The sequence below is a fragment of the Hypanus sabinus genome, chromosome 15 (genome assembly GCF_030144855.1).
Source record: "Hypanus sabinus isolate sHypSab1 chromosome 15, sHypSab1.hap1, whole genome shotgun sequence".
NCBI classification, from domain to species: Eukaryota; Metazoa; Chordata; class Chondrichthyes; order Myliobatiformes; family Dasyatidae; genus Hypanus; species Hypanus sabinus.
Window position 1 is genome coordinate 15,454,837 of NC_082720.1, and position 10,666 is coordinate 15,465,502.

The following is a 10,666-nucleotide window of genomic DNA, read 5'->3' on the forward strand; positions in this document are numbered from 1 at the left end:
ATTTTTAATCTATTCAATATGCATAATTGATTTACTTGTTTATTTATTATTTTTTATTTTATTTATTATTGTTGTTATTTTTTATTTTATTTATTATCGTTATTATTTTTCTGTGCTAGATTATGTATTGCATTGAACTGCTGCTGCTAAGTTAACAAATTTCACATCACATGCTGGTGATAATAAACCTGATTCTGATTCTGAAGTTGAGGTCTTTTTTAACTAGTGGGTGAGCCATGAATATGGATTTGTCTGCAATTATATATTTGTTTTTGTTTTACACTAAGCTCTTGCTCTTGCACAGTAAACTTTGACTTAATGGCATAGTTTTAGTTTATTTTACAAATAATTAACCTGTGATGCCATTGCAAGCGAGTCTTTAATGTACTATTGTACCTCACTGAATTTGTGCATGTGACATTAAACCTGATCTGAATTTAGCAAGAGAACAACTACAAGATAATGGCTGAAGTGAAACTGAAATTCATAGAAACTTCTTCACTGAATATAGCGAATCTCTGCAATTCCCTGCCCCAGAAGGTACTGGAGACTAGATTATTAGATATATTAAAGTAGAGCTACAGAAATATTTGAAAAATTAAGGGATATAGTGACTTGACACAGAAATAGAGTTGAGACTAGCATAGATCGATCACAATTATATCGAATAGTGCGACAAGTTTGAGAGACTGTGTGGCATACCCTCCACTTATTTTCTGAAGTTCTTGTACAAATGCAAAAGTCATTAATTCCCTGCCTGAACTAGGCCCTGATGTTGAAGTCTGCTGGAAATCTGTCAGGTGAACATGCTCCAGGGTCAAACTGCTCCATATGTGAGTACAAAGATAAAGCTGAGAAAGAAGGGCAGTTGACGTATTGAGTATAGTCCTGGTTGTCACACTTTAGGATGAACTGCATTGGAGAGAAAGCAGAGAGGATTCATCCCGATATTTTCTATTTTAGGGGACTTTAGTTATGAGGAGTTGGAGTAGGCATCTTTTCCCTGGAGGGAGGGAAGCTGAGGGATGGCCTGATAGGGGTATATTAGTTATAAAAGTCATAGAAAAGGAAAGGTATCAAAAACAACAGGAGGATAAATGAGACCTGATGTACATGTTTTTTTTAACACAGAGTAATTGATTACAGAATACAGTATACTGCCAGAGGAAGTTGTGAAATAAGATACAATCAATATGTTTTACATATAATATTTAGTCACATACTTAAAAGCATGGTTTAGAATAATACAGAAAAAAAGTATTAGCATTGTTGGTCAAAAAGAGATGGTTGTATCTGTGCTATGACTATTATTAGGTCAGGTGGCATCTGTGGAAAGGGAATCAAATAAAAGATCTTTGGATTGAAACAAATTTTCCATTTCCACGGAAACCGAATGTTTCAAGAATTTCCTGATTTTATTTCAGATTTCTGACACGTGCCATTTTCTTTCATTCTCATAACAATTAACATATTTTCCAATTAAAAACATTTGTTCTAATGTTTCTAACTGCTTAATATTAAATTATGTTTTTGTTGCTAAAGTTATTTAAATGCTTAACAGACTTCTTTAGCTGTTTAATTGCTTTTATCTGTTTAACCGATTTTAGTTTTAGATTTATTAATATTAATATGACACTTCAACATTTGGCAAAGACTATGGATGTGGCTTAGACAGCTGTCAAAATTTTATTGACTTATTTATTCTCTCCTTATGTTTCCTTTCTAAGGACACTGTGTGTATTTCCTTGTGAAGGCTGCACATTGATCTAAGCAGTGGCAATAAAGAAAACACCCGTTCTCTACCTGATGCCCATCTTTAATGGCATTAATCTGTGCAGGAAAGCTCTGCTACCATTTAGTGTCAGGGACATATTTACTAACAAGTTAGTGATTGCTGGCTCCACATATTTGGTTTGTATAGCTCATTGAGGGCAAGAAATTGTGGCTAATTATTAAATCTGAAAGCCTAGTGATGATCTTTGTAGATTTCACTTGCAAAAGTATGTTGAACCGAAAATGTATTTTAACCCATATTTCTACCTATTTTCTGTCTTTTAACCAATTCGCTATCGTTGCTTATATACTAATGTTGACTGTTTTAAGCTGTGTTTGCTTTTTAAGACCATTGTATCTATTTCATGTTTAAAACTGAGTATTTTTCTGAGCATAGATAATCTCTCAAAGTAAGCAATTATTCTTTACCTGATGCTCATCAGTGAGTTTCTGCAAGTAATTAAGAACTGAACAGTCACCATTTACAATGGCAATGAGGGCAAGAATATGGTTGCCCTTTGATGTTCTCTCTGTGTGTCACTACAATCTGAAATTAACCATTGGTGTCGATGTTAGATCCTTGCAGATATACTTCTAACTTAGTCAGTCCAGGATGTAACATTGTAAACACAAAGGAGGTATTATACAATGTGCATCTAATCTAAATAAATGCCATTCTGTACAAAGCAACCCATGTTGAAAATATTTCAATTAAACAAATAGTGGAATCTGAAGGGTTCTGTTCTCCCAGTCTGTATTTCAAAATTCAAAGTTCAAAGTCAATTTATTATCCAAGTAATTACTTATCGCTGTATGCAACACTAAGATTCATTTATTTGCGGACATACTCAACAGATCTATACATAATGGAGACCGCCCAAGTCGGTCATTCTCCCTGAGTGCAGAAGACAAAAAACAGGGCAAATACAAAATAAATAATAATAATAATAATAAATAAACAAGCAATTAGTATTGAGAACATGAGATGAAGAGTCCTTGAAAGTGAGCCCATTGGTTGTGGAAACCTATCAAGTTAAGGTGAGTGAAGGCATCAAGTATTTACAAGCTGGTAAGAAGACAAAAGATGTCGCTTACAACTCGACGTTATTAGATGTGAGCTTGTCTTGTAGGGTAAAGTAGCTTGTCATGCTTCAAGGAAGAGTTGATTTGGGAGCACACATAATGTAATTTAAACAGCTGCTTTTTACATTGTAGTGATATAGTATCATAGGCTTTTCATAGAAAATTACAGCTGAAGACTGCATAGCAGAAGGAGCAGCACTAGCTGCAGATTTCATCCCACAACAGAATGTGATGTGGGAGGCCATCACTAAAGTTAATTTGGTAAATCGGTTCATTATGGCCAAATACACTGAGGCTGCAGTGAAAAACTTTGTTTTGAATGCTATCCATGCAGATCGTCTCATCACATCTGTGATAAGGGAAACGCAGTAAGGGAATGCAGAAAATAGAGCCGCAGACGATATGGTGCACAACCATAACAAGGTTGATTGTGAGGGCAAGGTTCCATGTTACCTATAGGGGGGGTGGGGGGGAACTGTCCAATAATTTTATAACAACAGAATAGAAACTGTTCTTGAGTCTGGAGGTAAGAACTTTCATATCTTCTGTCCAGTAAGATGGAGGTGGAGAAAGGCTGTCTGGGTGGGTGGATGTCTTTAATTTTGTTGGCTGCTTTACTGAGATAATGAGGTCCAGACAGAGTCCACGGAGGGGTAGCTGTTGTCCATGATTGCTGAGTTGCATCCAGAACTCTCTGCAGTTCCTTGTGATCTCAAGCTGAGCAGTTGCCCTACCAGGCAATGAAGCATCTTGATAGGATGCTTTCTATACTGCATCTGTAAATGGTGGCTAATATTCAAAGGGGATATTTTCCTCCTAGGAAGTAGAGGTGCTGATGTGTTTTCTAGGACATATGGTTGGATGAGGACAGGCTATTTGTGAGCTCTCAAATCTCATTTATATCAACGCCTTTGATATAAACTGGGGTGTGTGCATGGCCTCATTTCCTGTAGTTAATGACAAACACTTCTGTTTTGCTGGTATTGAGGGAAAGGCCGTTGTCATGATGTCATGTCATTATCTTCCTCCTATACTCCATCTCATTTTTATTTGAGATTCAACCCAGCAGAAAGGTGTCCTCTGCAAACCTGTCAATAGAGTTAGAGTGGCCATGAAGTTGTGGAGTGTACAGGGAGCAGGGCAGAGGGCTGAGGATGCAGGCTTGTGGCCACCACAGTCGAGGATAGTTGCGGCTGAGGTATCACCGCCGATCCTTACTGCCTGCAATCTATTGGTCAGGAAGTCAAGGATCCAGTTGCAAAGGGGAGGTGATGAGTTTGCTGGGAATGATTGTACAGAAGGTGGAGGTGCAGTCAATAAACCATCATCTAACATAGGATGTTCTACTATCTGATGTTCCAGTGACCGGTGTAAGGGCGAGGCGATGGCAGCTGCAATGGACGTGTTTCAGTTTTGGCAGCAGTTGAATTGCAGTGGGCCGAGGTTGTCTGGGAGACTGGAGATAATGTGTGCCAAGATCAGGTAAGGAGAAAACACAACAATATGGCACACACCAGAGAAAACTCACTGAGAACTTTCTGATCTTGTGTGAGATCTTAAAAAAATCACACTGCTGAGAGATGTCTATCCTCCCAGGAACAAAGCCAAAACTCTCCTTGCCACCAAAATCACTGTCATTCAAGGGACTGGAGCAGTTGATGTGATAGCATCACAAACTACTCTCACCACTGAAATCATAGGTTTAAAGTACATTTATTATCAAAGTACATATAAATTATGCAACCTTGAGATTCATCTGCTTACAGGCATCTACAAAGCAAGAAATCCGAAAGAAAGAGATTTAAAAAAGAGTCCAACAAACACTCAAAGGGGAGAGGGAGAGGAACAGGCAGAGGGAGAGGAAGAGGGAGAGGGAAAAAAAGAAAACACAAATTGCACAAACAATAAAAGCAAGAAATATCAGTCAGAATGAGATTCAGTCCATTAACACGATCTGGAGCAGCCAGAGTAGGCCCATAGCCTCGCTCTCAGTTCATCATACAGTGGGGCAAATTGCTGGGAAGTTTACAGACACGAAGCGCTGACCATCTGGAGCATGTTCAAACTCAGAGAAATACACATCACGGAAGAGCGAACAAAATTAGCACGATCCTCGCCTCCAGTCCTCCCACCTTGCCATCAGTCTACCTGGGCTGGAATATAAATTGTCTGAACACTGGATCCCACCACAGTGACTTGCTCCAGGCCTACCCCTACTTGAACTTCCCAAATTGAGTCGCTGCACAGGTTGATCCAATGGGCTCTGAAACTCCTCCTCTCTGACACTCTCAGGTTCACTCCGAAACTCCTCCTCTCTGACAGTCTCCGGTTCACTCCGAGACTCCTCCTCTCTGACACTCTCCGGTTCACTCCGAAACTCCTCCTCTCTGACACTCTCCGGTTCACTCCGAAACTCCTATCTGATACTCTCTGGTTCACTCCGAAACTCCTCCTCTCTGACACTCTCCGGTTCACTCCAAAACTCCTCCTCTCTGACACTCTCCGGTTCACTCCGAAACTCCTCCTCTCTCACACACTCCGGTTCACTCCGAAACTCCTCCTCTCTGACACTCTCCGGTTCACTCCGAAACTCCTCCTCTCTGACACTCTTCAGTTCTCTGTATCCAACTCCATCTCCAACTATGATTCCATCTTCATCAAGCCTCAAGCTCACTCTGACTTCTTCTGCTGGAACATGCATCGCACCTGCACGCCTCAATCCTCAAGTCAGCCTCAACTTTGCTCACCTCTCCATTGTTTGCGGTGATAATTTGCCACAGGACAGGTGTTATTAAAAAAGTATTTAGTCATATTTCTTTCCTAATGAACCCAGCAGCAAGCTGTCTCCCAGCTTCCGTAGCACCATCTTCAACTGGATAATAAATACTACAGCAGCATTTTTGGCTTGATACTATTAACAGAGAACAATCAACAGCATTAGTGACAGGAGTAGTACTCGAAACATTGCCATGCTTGTCGTGATAGTTCTCACTACAAAGTAGAAGTGAGATTAACTTGCACAATTCAGCAGAGTGCATCAAGAGTGTGATGAGCATTTAAATCTAGTGACTTTGGGGCAACAATCAGCCTTCCGGAACAGTATATCAAGAGTGTGGGCATTAACGCAGTGATAACGAGTGAAAGCAAAGCCATGGGAATGTAAGGGGCTGTTCCAGTTCTGTGCGTGACAGCATTTCTGTCACAGAAATGAGGAGAAGACTGCAAATAACAATCGAACAGTTCTGATGTAGAAAACATCGATGAGAAATAGCTTAGGTAATAGCCCTGACTAGTTAGCTGAGAAAACATTGGTAACATCCAAAGGCAGACAGTCAAATGGAGCCGTCCTGAGAGAGATTCCATGGATCAATAGGCATTACATTAGCAACAAGGAGGATCTGCAAGAGGACTATTTCCTACACTGCTTTGATCCCTGGAATGCTCACTGATTACCACATCATGCATTACCTTTCTCTAGTGATTAGACAGTAGCAGGTGCCTATTCACTTCTACAGTTTGACATTCTCTCAAAGAACGAAGGGAACTATTTTATTAACTAAAGGGCTAATAAATAGCACTTCAATGTCATTCAGGAAACGTTTCATGGTGTGAAATGATATGCAATTCAGCAATTTCTCAACTGTCAGTCATATAGAGACACACAGCTTTCACACTATCACCTCTGCCATTTCCTTTTCTCAGACAAGTCTGTGGTAAGAGGGTGAGTTACAAGGCAATTACTTACATCCAGATACTAGGCCACTGCTCTAAAACGCAGTCAGCCTGGCTGCTATAAATCTTAGCAAGTGAGTTCTCTCTCCATTAAACTTGTGATTTCAACATCCAGCAAAGAACCAGCTTTAAAAAGTAAATTTAAAAAGCATATTACAGAAACAGAATCAGATTTATTGACTTTAGAATTTGTTCTTTTCCAACAACAGTACAATGAAAAAATATAAAATTATCAAAAATTACAACAATAGATAAATAATGCAAAAAATTGAATAATGAGGTAGTATTCTTGGGTTTGTGTGTCATTCAAAAATCTGATGGTAAAGGGAAAGATGATGTTTCTGAATCATTGAGTGTGTGTTTGTAGGCTCCTCTACCTCTTCCCCAATGGTAGTAATGAGAGGAGAGCATGTCCTGTATGGAAATGGTCCTTGGTGATGGATGCCCCTGTCGTTTGAAGATTTCCTCAGCAGTTGCAAGAGTTGTTTCAGTGATGGAGCCTCCTGAACATCTGATAAATCAAATTTAAAAGTTCAGAAATGGCAAGTGCTTCTTGGGTTCCTGTTTCACTCCCATTGCTGTATCAAATGGGGCTCAAGCTGCTGTTGCCAATTACACAAGATCATGATGGGGCAGAGCCTGCTACAGCCATGACACATTCATATCACGTAGGAAATCTGAAAGCTGATAATTACATCCAGACTCATTCTTGCCAAATCCTCAGTAGCCCCATTCACTTTGATGCATTTTGGAACTCCAAACTTTAATATGCTAGATTCTATTGGATCAACTGGCTTTGCTTTTGGCAACACTTGGTAAAAAAATATTTCTGTCTACATGCAGAATGCATGATCCAATAAAACCTATTCAGCAGAGACCAATTCAGACCCTGTTTCACTTCCAGTGCAAACTTAGCAAGTCATGAGTAATTTAAAATATGCTTGCAATTGTTATTTTTGCTACTATTTGAAAATGCAATAAATTTATGAGTTATGATATTTTCTCTAAAGTGTTTTCTGTACATTGTGGGAAAATGTATTGAAAGCAGGTGGGAGAGTTTTTTATTTACAATTTTAAACTTTGCACTGAGAATTGGATACTGGTTAAACCTCTGTCCTTACTCCAAGGGCTTGAGATCATCTTGTAAATACCTTTTCCCCTTTGAAATGATGCAAACAAGGAAAGCTTGAGATAAGCATGAATAAGAAAGGAATGGAAGGATACAGTCTATTCAGTGAAAAAGATTCGGGGATTGGTGTGGCGTAGAGTATAAACATCACTGTGTTTCAGTTACATAGATTAGAATGTTTCTACATACTACCTAATGCTATTTAACCTTTTTATTAAAATCATGAAAATCAAACATGGTAAACTGGTAAGTTATCTGATGTTTTTGGGTTGGAAATCATTTGCTTTACGATGCAGTTACAAGCTGGATATTCTTCAAGATGCTGGTTCATTAGTAGTCATGTCATTTAAATGTCAGAAGATCATGAACCCCACATCGAGCCCATGAGCACAGAACCTACCCTGACACTCTTGTTCAGGAATGAAGAAGTGCTGCACTGTCAGGAGTGTTCTTCATTCGGAGGTGGATGGAAAAGATTCACATCTTATTTCAAAGAAAAGCAGCAAGAATCTTCTTAGAATCCTGTCAAATGTCCCTTTAAAAATGGAGACTATTTGGTCATGATCATGTTGATGTTTGTGACACAAATTAGTTTTGTTGTCTCTTATACTAATGGTACTCCACTGCAAAGAAACTTTTCAGTGTGTTACATACTCTGGATTCTGATGTGAATGAAGCACAAAGCGTGTTTTACTTGAGTGTATTGTTGATATGTTGATCAGCCACGGACTTGCTTCATTTTCTAATTCTTTCTCCCGCTGCAGTGATGCCTGGCTTCATAACTGTGGTCTTGCGAAGTTTACTCAGCTATGTGATGAACTGAGGCAGTGGCCTGCTCCACCTGCAATGATGTCTGTCTTTGCGTCTTTCATAAAACTTCTGAAGCTATTTGCTTGTGTTTATTGTTTGCACAATTTTCTCTCACTCCCTCACTCTCTCTCCCTCTCCCTCCCTCCCTCTGTCATGGTCCGCTCCATGAAATCTGCATTCCGGTTCACGGTCTGGTCCATGTTCCTTATTCCAGGTTTTCCGGTTTTCCCCAATTTCTATTGAGGCAGCTGACTCTTGTTTGGGCTGGCTTCATAAATAGCTTCAGGATTCAGCCTCTGGCTGCTTGGTTGTTCCTGTCCTAACCCCTTGTCTGTATCCCTTCACCTTCCTCCTGGAGCCTCACCAAGTGCCATACCTTCACTGCTGTCAAGTCCAACCACTGGAGCAAGATAAGGAACTGTCTTTCATTGTTTTGAACTGTCTCTGTGTCGATGCCTTCACTAGGTAGGTCTGGCTGTTTGCTGCTACATTGTGTTGGGAACTGTCTTGTTGTATTCTGCATTCTATGTAATGTGTCCTGGCCCTGTGTCATGTACCCAAAGAGGGGTCCTGGCTCTGTTCTGTGTATGAGTCCTGGCCCTACATCCTGCTTCCAAGGAGGGGTCCCAGCTCTGTGTTCCATGTTCCTGCCTCTCCCTTGACCTAGGCTCTGTATTCCTGTCTCTCCATCAACAAAGGCTCTGTGTTCCTGTCTCTTCCTTGACCAAGTCAAGGCTTCAGGATCTCATCCAGTCCTAGCCACTTCCAAGAACCTTGTCCTGTCCAAGCCACAGCTTTGTGTTCGCATCTTGTCCATGTGTCTTGCCCAGCCCAGCAGTACCATGCCCAGGCCAGTGCTGGGGTTCCCTTGTCCTATCCACTAGTCTCATCTCCAGTCCTGTTGCCTCTCCTTGTCCTGTAGCCACGTCTTGTCCTCACCTGGTTCTGGAGTCTAAGCCTGAGTCAAGACCCAGGTTCTGGGTCCTTGTCCAGTACTGGCTCGGAGTCCAAGCCCAGGCTCTTGGTTCCCAGTTCCATGTCCTGGTTCCACTATCCTACTCAAGTCCTAGCCCAGGCCTGGAGTCCTTGTCTCGTCCAGGGCTGGTGTCATGTCCAGTGTCCTTTCTTCCCCACTTTCCTTGCTTCCTTCTCACACCTAGTGCTGTTCCTGGTAGTTCAGTGTCTGTGTCTTGCATTTGAGTCCATTCCCAATGCCCACCTTATGACACTCTCTCCCTCTCCTCTCCCTCCTTCCCTCCCTCCCACACTGGGTGTTTGACAGTCTTGTTTTAATGGGTTCTTTTGTTTCGTGGCTGCCTGTAAGGAGCTAGATCTCAAGATTGTACAATTTATGCATACTTCCATGATAAATGCACATTGAACTTCTGAACTTTGGAAGGTGGTTTCTTAAATGTCAAATAATATGCTGCCATCACCTCACTATTCACCTTCACATTTAATATTAATAAGAACTATTTTAATCACCTATTTCTGCACATTCAGAAATGCATACACTCTCAGGTTTTGTTGACAATATACCTTGGTCCTCTGTCATGAAGTACCATTTCATTTATTTTCAGATAATTGTAAATCTTTTGAGATAATAATTAGATTTCTCCAACAGACCCAAATGTCTTTAATGAAAGGAGCATCAGATTTAATATTGTTTTGGGAAAAAGTCTTCTGCGCCTTTGTTGTTGCTGCCGCTATGCTTCATTGAGGCAAGTTGAAAATCTATGTTTCAACTGCCCTGAGCTCACAAGACCTGTGCTACTTGGCTTTAGATAAAACCAGTTGGATTTCTTGCTGGAATGCTCTACATGTAGTCATCATGTGCATAACATTGCACAACATTTCCACTTACTGTGTATGAAGAGCCAGCCCTGCAGCCTTTTTCCTGTGGCAGTATGTCACTCATCAGTCTAAGGGTTAATCTAATGCAGAGAAACAAAGGAAACCAACGCTAATACTTTCGCTAAGAATAACTGCACTATTAGAGTGTTACTGAGTGTATTCCCTTACTTCCATGAGATTATTAGGTTCACAAATGTTTTTTGCCAGCAAATTACACCCAGTGGTCACTTTGCTAGGTACAGGAATGGGACCCAGTGCGGTTGTCTGCTGCCGTAGGCCATCCAC

The 10,666-nt window shown here is 40.6% G+C and overlaps 1 long non-coding RNA gene across 1 annotated transcript; it reads left to right on the forward strand.

The window, feature by feature from the left end:
• The first annotated feature begins 437 nt into the window (after positions 1-437).
• Positions 438-10,006, forward strand: LOC132405313 (uncharacterized). Its single transcript, XR_009515811.1, has 3 exons — positions 438-540; positions 4,219-4,338; positions 8,482-10,006. It is a non-coding gene; the product is annotated as an uncharacterized LOC132405313 (long non-coding RNA).
• Positions 10,007-10,666: the final 660 nt, after the last annotated feature.